The sequence below is a fragment of the Coffea arabica genome, chromosome 5e, assembly GCF_036785885.1.
Source record: "Coffea arabica cultivar ET-39 chromosome 5e, Coffea Arabica ET-39 HiFi, whole genome shotgun sequence".
NCBI lineage: Eukaryota > Viridiplantae > Streptophyta > Magnoliopsida > Gentianales > Rubiaceae > Coffea > Coffea arabica.
Window position 1 is genome coordinate 35846312 of NC_092318.1, and position 11959 is coordinate 35858270.

The 11959-nt window shown below is 37.3% G+C and overlaps 1 pseudogene; it reads right to left on the reverse strand.

Annotated features, from left to right (window-relative positions):
* Window positions 1-1821: 1821 nt before the first annotated feature.
* On the reverse strand, window positions 1822-9851 carry LOC113687259 (hydroxyproline O-galactosyltransferase HPGT1-like; annotated as a pseudogene).
* Window positions 9852-11959: the final 2108 nt, after the last annotated feature.

Below are 11959 nucleotides of genomic sequence, written 5' to 3' on the forward strand. Positions count from 1 at the left end.
AAAAAAAGTTGTTTAAGTAAAATCATTTTGTTTGGTTTTTGTAGGAAAATGAAGAAAAGGAAAAGAAAGAAAATAGAAATGAAATTAATGATTTTGAAAAAAAAAATTTCTCAATTTTTGCAATTAGATCCCTGATCTTTATTTTTTAATTACAATTGTTTATCTTCTTTAAATTGTAAATCATGCTTCATTTAAATGTTGTAAGTTTTAGGAATTTTATGTTTATTTACATTTCTTTAAAATAATAAGGTGAATTTGTTATATGTTTACATTTTCTTTTAAAGTATTGTCAATTAAATTGGTGCCTTGACCATTTTGTTGGTTTTGGAATATAAATAGGGTAAACTCTACCTCATTTAGCTACTAATTTAAGGGAGGTACCTTTTATTATTTTTTTAATATTTTTTTTATGTGCTCATATGTGTTTTATATGTGATTGCATGTTTTAAATACTTTTGCTTTATTTACGCATTTTATTTATTTTAAAACTTTCATTTATTTAATTTTGATGTTTATTTGGGAGGCATTTAAATGCCAAATTATAATAAATAGGCTTTCTCTTTTGCCCAAGAAAAATGTATTTAGATAGACAAATGTAATAGATAGATTTATTATTTCCAAAGATCCACCCTGTTGATACCCCTAGGTTTAGTTTTTGCATCCATATAGGAAATATCTGAGTGTGATAAGTTAATAGTTAAATTAGGAAAATTTTTAACTAAATCTCCAAACTAGTTTTGGTTAGGTTGAAAAAGTACCTTAGATTTAAGCCTATCCAACCTTTGTCTTCCATTTCTTCAACTATGAGTCCCAAACTCATTTTTTCTTATTTTCAAAGATCTAGAATCGTTTAAAAGGGTTTTATGTGTTTTTAATTTAAAACATTTTTTAGGTGACTTTATACACCTAAAATCGATACCAAGTGACGAATTTACTTTTTCTAAAAACTCTTTTCAAACTATTATTTTGAACTCAAACAATCACACTTTCTATGTCCCATTTTAGGCCTTTTTTTTATTTTCTAAATTTAAAAACTCATTTTTCTAACACCTTTCTCTTTTATTTTTAAAAATGGGGCACGACAAGGAGTGGCTAAACTCTCTTTCTAGTTGAAGAATAATCGAAACTTTGGTTCAATAATGAAATCTGATTTGGTTTTATTGTTTCATCTATCTATAAGTATTTATATATTCTCTGTTCATTTTCAAGATGATTGTTTTGTTTAATTAAATAAAGAACCCTTATTTGATTTGACCAAATAATCTATCGCCATCTAAAAAGTTGAAGAGGATTTGATTCTTCATATAAGCATTCCGTTTCAGCGAATATGAGTTAACTAACAATCCTATTTGTCTGTGCATCGCTAACTCCCATACACCCAACTATTTTCTTCTGTATCCACATTCAAAACATTTCCGACCCGGAAAGGATGCATCATTCATGAAATAGAGCTCAAAGTTCAGCGAAAAACTTAAACAAATTTTATCGCTTCCTCAATAAGAACAGACCAGTGAAGCTTTCATCTGCGTTACAGAAAGAAAAGGATATTAGCATCATAAATTTTGCAAAAGATCTCAGACTTCTATTTAATGTGCATATTCATTATGTCACCATCAAAATTTATGAAGCAGAGAATTTCCCAAAATGAAAATGGACTTTCATCTCAGTAGAGACATGAAGTAGACAAGCCTGCAGAATATAATCACATTATAAAGGATGTTTAGTAAACTCTCTTACCTAGCAAGTTCTGGAGAAGTGAAATGATATTATCAGCAGTAATTTAATTTTTTTGGCAATATTCAAGGTAATAAATGATACAACTTACGTTTTTCCATCCCCAAATTTCCACCAATCTGGTTCATACCACCTGTGGCTCCTGCCAAAGTTCCAATCAAGACAACTCCATGAATACTGACTCATAGCACAGTTTTAAAAAAAAAAAAAAAAAAATCTGTAGCCGCTCAGTTCCGAAACCATTTTTCACTAATCAAAATTTGAGGCCCACTCACTGTTCAGAAAACATTTCGCCTGACTTCGTACACCCAACATATACACGAGGCTTGTCCACATATCCAGCGAGTGTATTTCCTAATGCATCTGCAGCACAAATGTAGGAAAAGCCTTTATATTTGACAGCGACAATCCGGATCTGAAATTATTTCAGCCCCATTATAGAATTCAAAAGGTGAGGCTCGCAGTATCTTGTCTCACAATGAGGGTGTGATCCACACACTGTCCCATCCCCTTTTCTGCTTCTGCCTTCCCACCACTACTTTTCTAAAAAAGTTGAGAAAATGAAGAAAAGGGCGGAGAAAAGATGAATAAATAAAATTCAAAGGCCACGTCAATGTTTAAGTAATGCAAGTTTAGCATCCCAACAAACCATGTATGCCAGATATTTAAAGTAAGATCTACAGAACGCTAGAAAGTTTTGCCTGCAGTTTTGTCTAATAATTACCAATATTCAAAAAGACATCATCATTGATTTTTGCAAAGAAGTCAGCATCCCAATTTTCTGCAGCATAAGCAAAAAATGACTTTGTCTTGTTTGGGTGTTCCTCAGGTGCATCAACATGGTTTTCCTGCGAAAAATAAAAGTAAAGATGTCATTATCAACCAAATAGTATACTGACTGATATGAAAACCCCAAAAAAAGGGACAAGAAGATGTAAGAATACAAGTAATTTCTGAAAAGAATCAACGAGTTGACGTAACATACAAGAATGAGAAAATCACTGGTCTCTTTATTTTCATTGTAAGAATACAAGTAATTTCTGAAAAGAATCAATGAGTTGACGTAACATACAAGAATGAGAAAATCATTGGTGTCTTTATTTTCATGGGAAAATCGCCAATTTAGTCCCTAAACTTTTTATTTCTGTCGATTTAGTCCCAATACATTATTTATAGCCAATTTAATCATTAAACTTATATTTTAGTTCCAATCAAGGAGTTTAGCGGCGGCGCCACCGCATAATTTCCATCGGCTTCCCAATCAAGCAACCATAAGGGGTATTTTAGGGACTTCCATTGCGGAGCCTTAACCAAAATTAAAAAAAAAAGGTGCAATCTTGCCGTTTCAATTGGTAATGGTGGTTACTCCACCAATCTCCTGCCGGACGGGTTACTCCATTATATCCTTCGTAAACCCCATTATCTGATTTTAAATTGACATCGTCACTGCTACAGCCATAGCTATTTCTCCGATGATTCTGATTCCGGATGGTCACGGTCGGCGTCGTGGTAGTGACTCCATTGGCAGAGCCATAGCTGTTCCGCCGGAGAAGAAGATGGTTCGGATCGGATCTAGGATCAGAATAATCGAATGGTCGAATATCCTTAGCCCTTGATTTGATGGATTGGGACTTGAAAGTTGAATCGTGGCAGGAGTCAGGAAGAAAGATTCGAAGGGCAAGAGAGGTCAAGGGGTCGATGTGGATGTCCTTGGTGGCAACTCTGTCGGTGAATGAAGGATTGGCGGCGGCGAAGAGGTGAATGATATAAATCAGTGTCATTGATGGCAAGTAACTCAGCTTTCTTACAGCCACAATTGTATCCATATCTAATTGCAACTGCTCCGACATACAAACCAATCCCAAAAATAGATTTTTCCATCTCCAAGGTCTCCCGGCGCAGTTTGATGGAGTCCAAATGAAGAATCTTTCCTCCTAGCCACAGCCTCACCAGTCCTTCTGCCCTGCCAAGCTCATTGCCAGTTTTCAAGGCTTTAGCAGTTATTTTGAAAAAAGGTCCTAAACTTTGGAGGTAGAGGTCCAGATTTTACCTTTTTGATGCTTCAATGATGTCAGCCATGGTTGGAAAGCTGCGTCAGCAGTAGGGGCGGTGTTTACCCCATCAAGAAAATTGTCTTCTCTCTCAGTTTTGAGGAGGGAAGCTGAACAGAATTTGGAGGAAACTGCTGCATTAGGAGATGAAGCGAATAAAGAAATGGAGTGGGTTCTCAAGGTGGGTGCTTCCAGATGAGGAATATAAGTCGGAAAATTCTTCATAGCTTGTGTTAAAACCATAGCTGCCAAAAAAGGAAAACGAGAGCCAAAAGGATGTTGTGTCACCCGTCCGGCGGGAGATTGGTGGAGTAACCACCATTACCCACTGAAACGGCGAGATTGCACCTTTTTTTAAATTTTGGTTAAGGCTCCACAATGGAAGTCCCTAAAATACCCCTTATGGGTTGCTCAATTGGGAAGTCAATGGAAATTATGCGGTGGCGCCGCCGCTAAACTCCTTGATTGGAACTGAAATATAAGTTTAAGGATTAAATTGGCTATAAATAATATATTGGGATTAAATCAACAGAAATAAAAAGTTTAGGGACTAAATTGGCGATTTTCCCTATTTTCATTGTCAATGCTTCTGTCCAAGCTGTCTGAACGGTTCGAACTGCAAGATAATTCAAATCGCAGACTCACAGCCACCGCTAGAATGACTTCCAAGAGAGATCAGTTGAAGAAAAAGAAATGAAAAATGGCAAAACAAAAAAGAAATGATACCTCCTCCCAATAACAAAACGTGCAATTATTCCCTTCTCATCCTCTACCTTTTTCAACACTTTACCTGCAAAGAGGTATAACATGTAGGATTACACAAACATATTAGTATACTCCAGAAGGCTAATGGGGAGTGGTGTACAAGTGCAGAGGAAATTGAAGCTGAGATAAGCGAGCACTATGCGGAGCTGTTCAACTCAAGTAATCCATCTGAATTTGAAGAAGTGTTGCAAGGTATACCGAGCACTATTTCTAATCTCGTGAACATTCAGTTGATCAAGCCAGTGACAGATTTGGAGATAAAACAAGCCATATTTTCCATGTTCCCAAATAAAGCTCCTGGAGTTGATGGTATGCCCCCTTTATTTTTCCAAACATATTGGCATATTATCAAAAATGATATTGTCCATGCTGTCACAAGTTTCTTTCATTCTGGTAATATCTTATCGGCTATTAATGAGACCATTATCTCTCTTATCCCTAAAGTTGACAATCCTGTTGTGATTTCTAACTACAGGCCTATAAGCCTTTGCACTGTCCTTTATAAAACTATTTCCAAGATTTTGGCTAATAGATTGAAAAAAGTCCTAGGGCACTGTATTAATCCGTCTCAATCTGCTTTTGTCCCCGGGCGTCAAATTCTTGATAATGCTATCATAGCTCATGAAGTCTTGCATTTCCTTAAAAATAAGAGAGGGGGTAGAGTAGGCTTTATGGCTTTAAAGCTTGATATGTCAAAAGCTTTTGATAGAGTGGAGTGGAAGTTCCTAGGCAGAATTATGTTACATATGGGTTTTTGTCCTATTTTTGTTCGCTGGATCATGACGTGTATCTCCACCGTTTCTTATTCTTTTAATTTGAATGGACAAAAGGTGGGCCATATCAAACCATCTAGAGGTCTCCGTCAAGGGGATCCCCTATCCCCCTACTTGTTCATTATATGCATGGAAGGGCTGTCTAATTTAATCAAGAAAGCTGTGGATTCTAAGCAACTAACGGGCATCAAAGTCTGCAAAGACAGCCCTATGATCTCTCATCTCTTTTTTGCAGACGATGCTCTTTTGTGTTGCAAAGCAAGCAAGGAGGAGGCTAAGAAGGTAAAGGAGATCATTCAGACCTATGGACAGGCCACGGGACAGGTAGTAAATTTTGATAAATCAGCCATGTTCTTTACTAAAAATACCCCCAACAGGCTTCGCGGAGAGATTAGGGAGGTTTTGGGCAATATGAGGGAAGCCTCTAGTGGGAAATATTTAGGATTACCCATGACCATTGGGAGAGCTAAGAATCAGGTGTTTGGTGTCCTGAAAAGTATCATCATTAGTAAACTCCAAGGTTGGAAACATAAAGTGCTTAGTCAAGGGGGTAAGGAGATCCTTATTAAATCTATCATCATGGCAATGCCTACCTATATTATGTCTTGTTTTAAGCTCCCTAAAGGCTTGTGCAAGGGTATTAGTGCAACTATCGCCAGATTCTGGTGGGGTGGGGGAGGTTTAGAGAACAAAGTTCATTGGGTGAGGTGGAGTAAACTTTCTGAAGTTAAAGGGAAAGGGGGTTTGGGCTTTAGAGACTTAGAAGCTTTCAATGTTGCCTTGCTTGCAAAACAAACTTGGAGGGTTGTTACAAATCCGAATTTGTTAGTAAGCAAGGTCCTGAAAGCTAAATACATGAAGAAGAATGACTGGTTTGTTCAAAAGCCCCCGAGCACAGCATCTTGGTGCTGGAAAAGTTTACACAAGGGTGGTGAGCTGCTTCAGCAGGGCCTATACAAGAGGGTAGGAGATGGAAGGTCTATTAAAATCTGGGAAGACAGATGGGTAGCTGGATCGCGCCATGGGAAACTGACTACGGTTAAACCAGCAAGGTGTCAACTTGAGTGTGTCCATGAACTAATAGAGGAGGGGAGGTGGAAGACTGATACACTGCATCGCTGGTTTAATATAGATGATGTGGATCTCATAACTAACATCCCTCTTAGTCTATATGAAAGGAAAGACAGATTGTATTGGTTGCATAGCAAATCTGGTGCTTATACAGTCAGAACAGGCTACGTTGTTGCCAAAGGGGGAAGGGAGATAATGAATCACAGAATTGCACCTGACTCAGAGACTAGTTGGGCAATTAGGAAGCACACGGTGTGGAAAAGATTGTGGGGCTTAAATATCAAAATGAAGCTCAAGCATTTTTTATGGAGGTGTTTGCAAAATGGGCTGGCTACTAATGAAGCTCTCTACCAAAGAGTTGGGAAAGGAAGCAATCAGTGCCAATGTTGTGGTGAGGCTACGGAGACCATGGAACATGTTTTCTTTTTTTGTCCAACAGCTCAAATGGCTTGGAGATTAGCTCCGGTGAGTTGGGAAGGGATAGCTGAGCTTCAATGCAATATGTGGAGGTGGTGGGATGCTGTGATGGAATCGGCTAAGGGTGCCCAAGGAATGGATCGCATCAAGCTCACAGTAAATATACTTTGGCAGCTCTGGAAGGCGAGAAACAAGAGAGTATTCCAGCTGGTGAATGAGGACGCAAAAGTGATAATTGACAAAGCCCAGCAAGAGTGGATCGAATTTGAAGAGGCAACTGGCTCTCAATCCCGCGGTTTCGAATCAACAGAGCAGCAAAGACTGAGTCAGCATAATTGGGAGCCACCAATGGAGGGAGTAGTGAGAATTAATACGGACGCAGCAATCTCAGCAAAAATGGTTAGGACAGGATTGGGAATTGTTGCTCGGAACTGGCGAGGAGATCTAGTGAAAGCCCGAGGGATTAGTAGAAGGAAAAAAGGGGAAGCTGCCACGGAGGAATGTTTAGCAATCCGAAGTGCGCTGGAAATGGCTCAAGCTGCAGGATGGACAAAGATAGAAGTCCAGTCAGACTGCAGAAATGTTGTGAGCTCGATCAATGCGGGCAATGTTCAGGATTGTAAGCTACAAACAATCCTTGAAGACATTGAGGCCCTAAAGACTAGCTTTGACAGCTGTATCTTTTCTTTTGTTCCCAGAAGTGCGAATGGTTGCAGTCATGCAATGGCTCAATTTGCAACCAAGGTGGTTAATACCATTGACTGGCAAGCTTCATTTCCAACATGGTTAACTGTTCTTGCTAGGAAAGATATGGGGGTAGTTACCCCTTTTTGTAATTAACTCTTGTATTTTCAAGTGTTATTATCCATTATCTATAAAATGTTATCGTTTGATTAAAAAAAAAAAAAATGTAGGATTACACAAACAATTACAACTGAAAATCCACATAACAGAAAACTTATAAATGTGAACATTTAAGCAAATTATTATAAAAGCCTTACATGATAAAATGTCATATAAGCTATATCAGAAGAAAAAAAAAATGGTAATACTTTGTTTGCTTTCAATAATTACTGAAATTTTAGAACATTTATATTTTGCCCTTTTCTATTTTATCACATTATCTCAGACATGAGATTACAAAAGCATGCATGAAATCCTTTTAGAAGGAATCCAGGATCAAGAGTATAAACACTGACGTCTGAACATCAAGGAAGTCAGCCCTTTGAGTCTATGAAGTTGACCTAAGAAATTATACAAAACTGACCACCAAAATAATTCCACGTTGGCAATATGATCTGTTAGTGGATTTTTCCAATAATGGATCTTGCAACGGAGTGACATGAAGATTAAGTGGATCAAGGAACACACATATATAATTGAGCTTTAGCTAATGAATCATGGCACTGATATCTTCCTTCTCGGAGAGGTTGGAGCATCTTGACAAGACGACAGTCTTTTTCCCCTCCCAGAATGTGTGAGAGAAGGGGGAAAGGGGGAGGGGGGGCTGAATTCAGAGAGTGCATACTTAGCAGGTGCAAAATGAAAAGATTCTATACATCGATAATCACATGTCTAATGCTTCTAATAATCTGTATTCCAATCCTTTAACAGGGAGGCAACCTTCAGAGAATACAAACGTAGAACCTCTTATTAGAGCTATAGTATTTTAGAGTCTGCCAAATAAATCGTCTAGATCTTTTGTTCTTCCAAATCTTTTAACAGGTCCATCTGATATCGTAAATTCATTTGGTCTTCCCTAGAAATAGATGATGGACAAGACAAGACCATGAAGCCGCCGCACTCTTAATACCGACAGAACTGAGCCCTACTTCTATCCACAAAAACCAAACGGGTATAAGAGCCTGATGTATGTGACACAAAAAGGTGATTGAGAAATGTGTTCACGGAAAATGGCGTCCAAACACAGCAAACTACCAAAACTGCATAGAAAAACGAAGACGGATCTGTAATAAATACCAGTTCCCATCCAAGCCTTGCGTACAGCATCTCTCTTGCTCTTGTGACTAAATCCTGTAAGTATTCCTATCACTACTAGAGGCCTTTTATTAGAAATACTATTTTTCTCTGGCAAGTGACTGGAAACGAATCCCTCCTGTCTAGCTGCCACCAGTTCCATCTCCAATGCAGACAATTTCTTCTTTTGTTCCCTGAGAACAGAATATTTTCATTAGAATTGTAAGTAGTAGTAGACATAGATGATGTCACAACAATCATCTTACTCACCTGCAAGCAATAATTTTTAGAGTATCGTCCACTGATATTGCTGAATGTCACTAAACAGCAAAAGCAACTGTCAATAGCAATTCACATTTGATCTCCACTTGCACATTTGAACCAACAAAAAATGTTTTCATTCTGATTTTTACACCAGTGGATCGGCATTGTCATGACAGCTTACTGAGAAGGGTAGTTCCAGCAATAAATGGCAGACCATACCATCCATTAAACAATTCAGCAATTCATGGAGAAAATTTCATCATCAACAAAAGATCAAGTACCTGCCCAGTAATTCTATCAAGCTCCTTTGTCAAGAGAACCCTCTCTTCCTCATCCTGCCATAATCTGTATCCACGATTTAATGACAACAAATAAATAAAAAGAAAACATGTATGCTCTTTAAAGAAGGTGTTTTAGTGAACAAATATTTATACAACGTAACATCGAAATTAAGTTGCTCCGCGATCATCTCAGCTAAACAACAATTTCCTAGGATCCGCTACGATCCACTCATACTCGGTCATTTTTTGTTGCTCATAACTGACGCTAATATCCAAATTTGCCTCTGATTATTAACGACAAACACTAAAATACAGGGAAAAAATACAAAAATTATATAGTCTAACCGAAGAAAAATCACATTAATTCAGTGAAGAATTTGAATCATGGTAAAATGAAACTCACCTGCCGGCAACTTAAAGGAAGCTAAGGTGGAGAACATGGATAACATCATCGTTGAAGTCCGAGATCGAATCACTATTACGGAATGCCGATTAGCATTTGAGACCTTAGTCTGCATTTTCTTCTCTCTTTTTTTTTCCTTGTTTAACTATTTTTTTTTCCCTTAGCGATTAATCAATCGAAGAGCGATCGGGCTACAGCCAACTCAGCTCAATCCGAGTGAGTAGAATTACAGTTGACTCGTTGCTGATTTGCGGGAATCATCCAAGAGGAAAGTAGACAGTTCGGTTTCGACGTTCCCAAGTAAAGATTTCCGTCGTGAGAGGGGAGGGAAAATTTTAAAATAGCAGGGATACCGACGGTGCAACATCTCAGGCACATGGTACCGCATTCTGACTCCAATGCGTTTTCACTCACACGGGGATAGTTGGGCTCACCTGGAGCCTGGACTGTCTCAAAAGCTTTTTTATATCTTGAATCCCCGGCCACTTAGTCCTTAGCCCAATCCATGACTACCAGTGTCGGTGGATCCTCCTCTAATATGGACTAGAAAATTATGGGCTGTCTCGTTTTCTCTGACCAATAGCCTATAACGTCGGGGACCAACTCCCTTCAAAAGTTGCCATTTAGAGAGATATACAAATGTTCACAATTTTTTTTTCACTAGCATTTTGTTTTGTTTTTGTTTTTTTCCGATTGTTTTCATTCAAATTTTGCTCCTCCAACTAAAAATGGAAAAATGGCCAATTTCGTCTCTAAATTTTTTGTTAGTGCCGATTTAGTCCCAAATTTTTATTTCTAACCAATTTGATACTTGAACTTATTTCGCAGTTCCAATTAAGGACCTTCGCGATGGCACCACTACCTAAAACTGATCTGACTCCTAATTAATTAATTAATTAAAGGTATTATCACGAAACTGTAATAAAACAAGTAAAACGTATAAAAAATCACCAAATAAAACTTTTAAATCTTGTAAAAAATACTAGATAAAACTTTTTAAAATTTTAATATTGTGATTTTTTACATAATTTACTTGATTTATTATAGCCCCATAAGTGATGTTCCCAATATACCATTGTTTAATTGGTCAATTAAGAGCCAAATTAGTTTTAAATGGTGAAACCGCCAGAGAAGTCTTTAACTGGACCTACAAATAAGTTCACATATCAAATTGGTTAGGAATAAAAATTAAGTACTAAATCAACACTAATGAAAAGTTTAGAGATGGAATTGGCTATTTTTCCCGCTAAAAATTTACAATTGCCCAACTAAACTGATGCAGTTGTTGACAGAAAGGTGCTTGATTGGCAGTTCACCTAAATTTAGCTTTAGGATCGCTATCAGTAATTGTAAAGACTCAATAGGCTGTCCATCCACCTGGCTACCATATGATGGCATAATGAGCGCTACACGAAACGTATTCACGTGATTCATCATCCCAAATGCTTACGGTCGATCCATGGGTCACGTGTACGGTTATATATATACATATATATCTATGTATATCTTCATCATCATCATAATCATTGAGAGTAAAGTAAGGAATATATATATATATATATATATATATATTCCAATATGTATCATCATCAATAGTAGGATTCCTGGGTGTACTGCTCCTTTGGCTGTCTACTCAAATAATTTGGGGGGAGACCACCTAAACTTTTAGCAAAATTAGGAGAAAGAGTACACCAGGAAAATGACAGAGACGTTGATGACGTTGATGAATGGACTAACAGTAACCCAACCCAGACAAATTTAGGCTAACACCTATATTCTCGTCGTTTTCCCTTTCCAAGGTGCCAACAAGGAGTATATATATTTACCTCAATAAAAAATACGAAATTAATTCTCTATATACTGATAATTTATATTAATAACTATGGATGCACGTCATCCTTCTATAATTTGAATTCACACTTTGTAACATTATTTAAATTTGTTAGCGTAAAATAAATTACACACTGACAATAATGTATAAATATTTACTCAAAAAAAAGAGTATCATATGTATTTCAGAACCACTGAAGCTTTGTGAACTTTAATAACATGCACTAGATACATTTCTTTAATATCATCACTTTATCATTCCGTGACTGTGGTATATGTTTGAAGACAATAAGAGGATGTATATTGCTTAAAAAAAAAAAAGAAGTAATACTTAGGATTACATTTTGAGTCATTTTCCATTTTGCTTTCCACCGCTGGCCTATTGCAAAACTG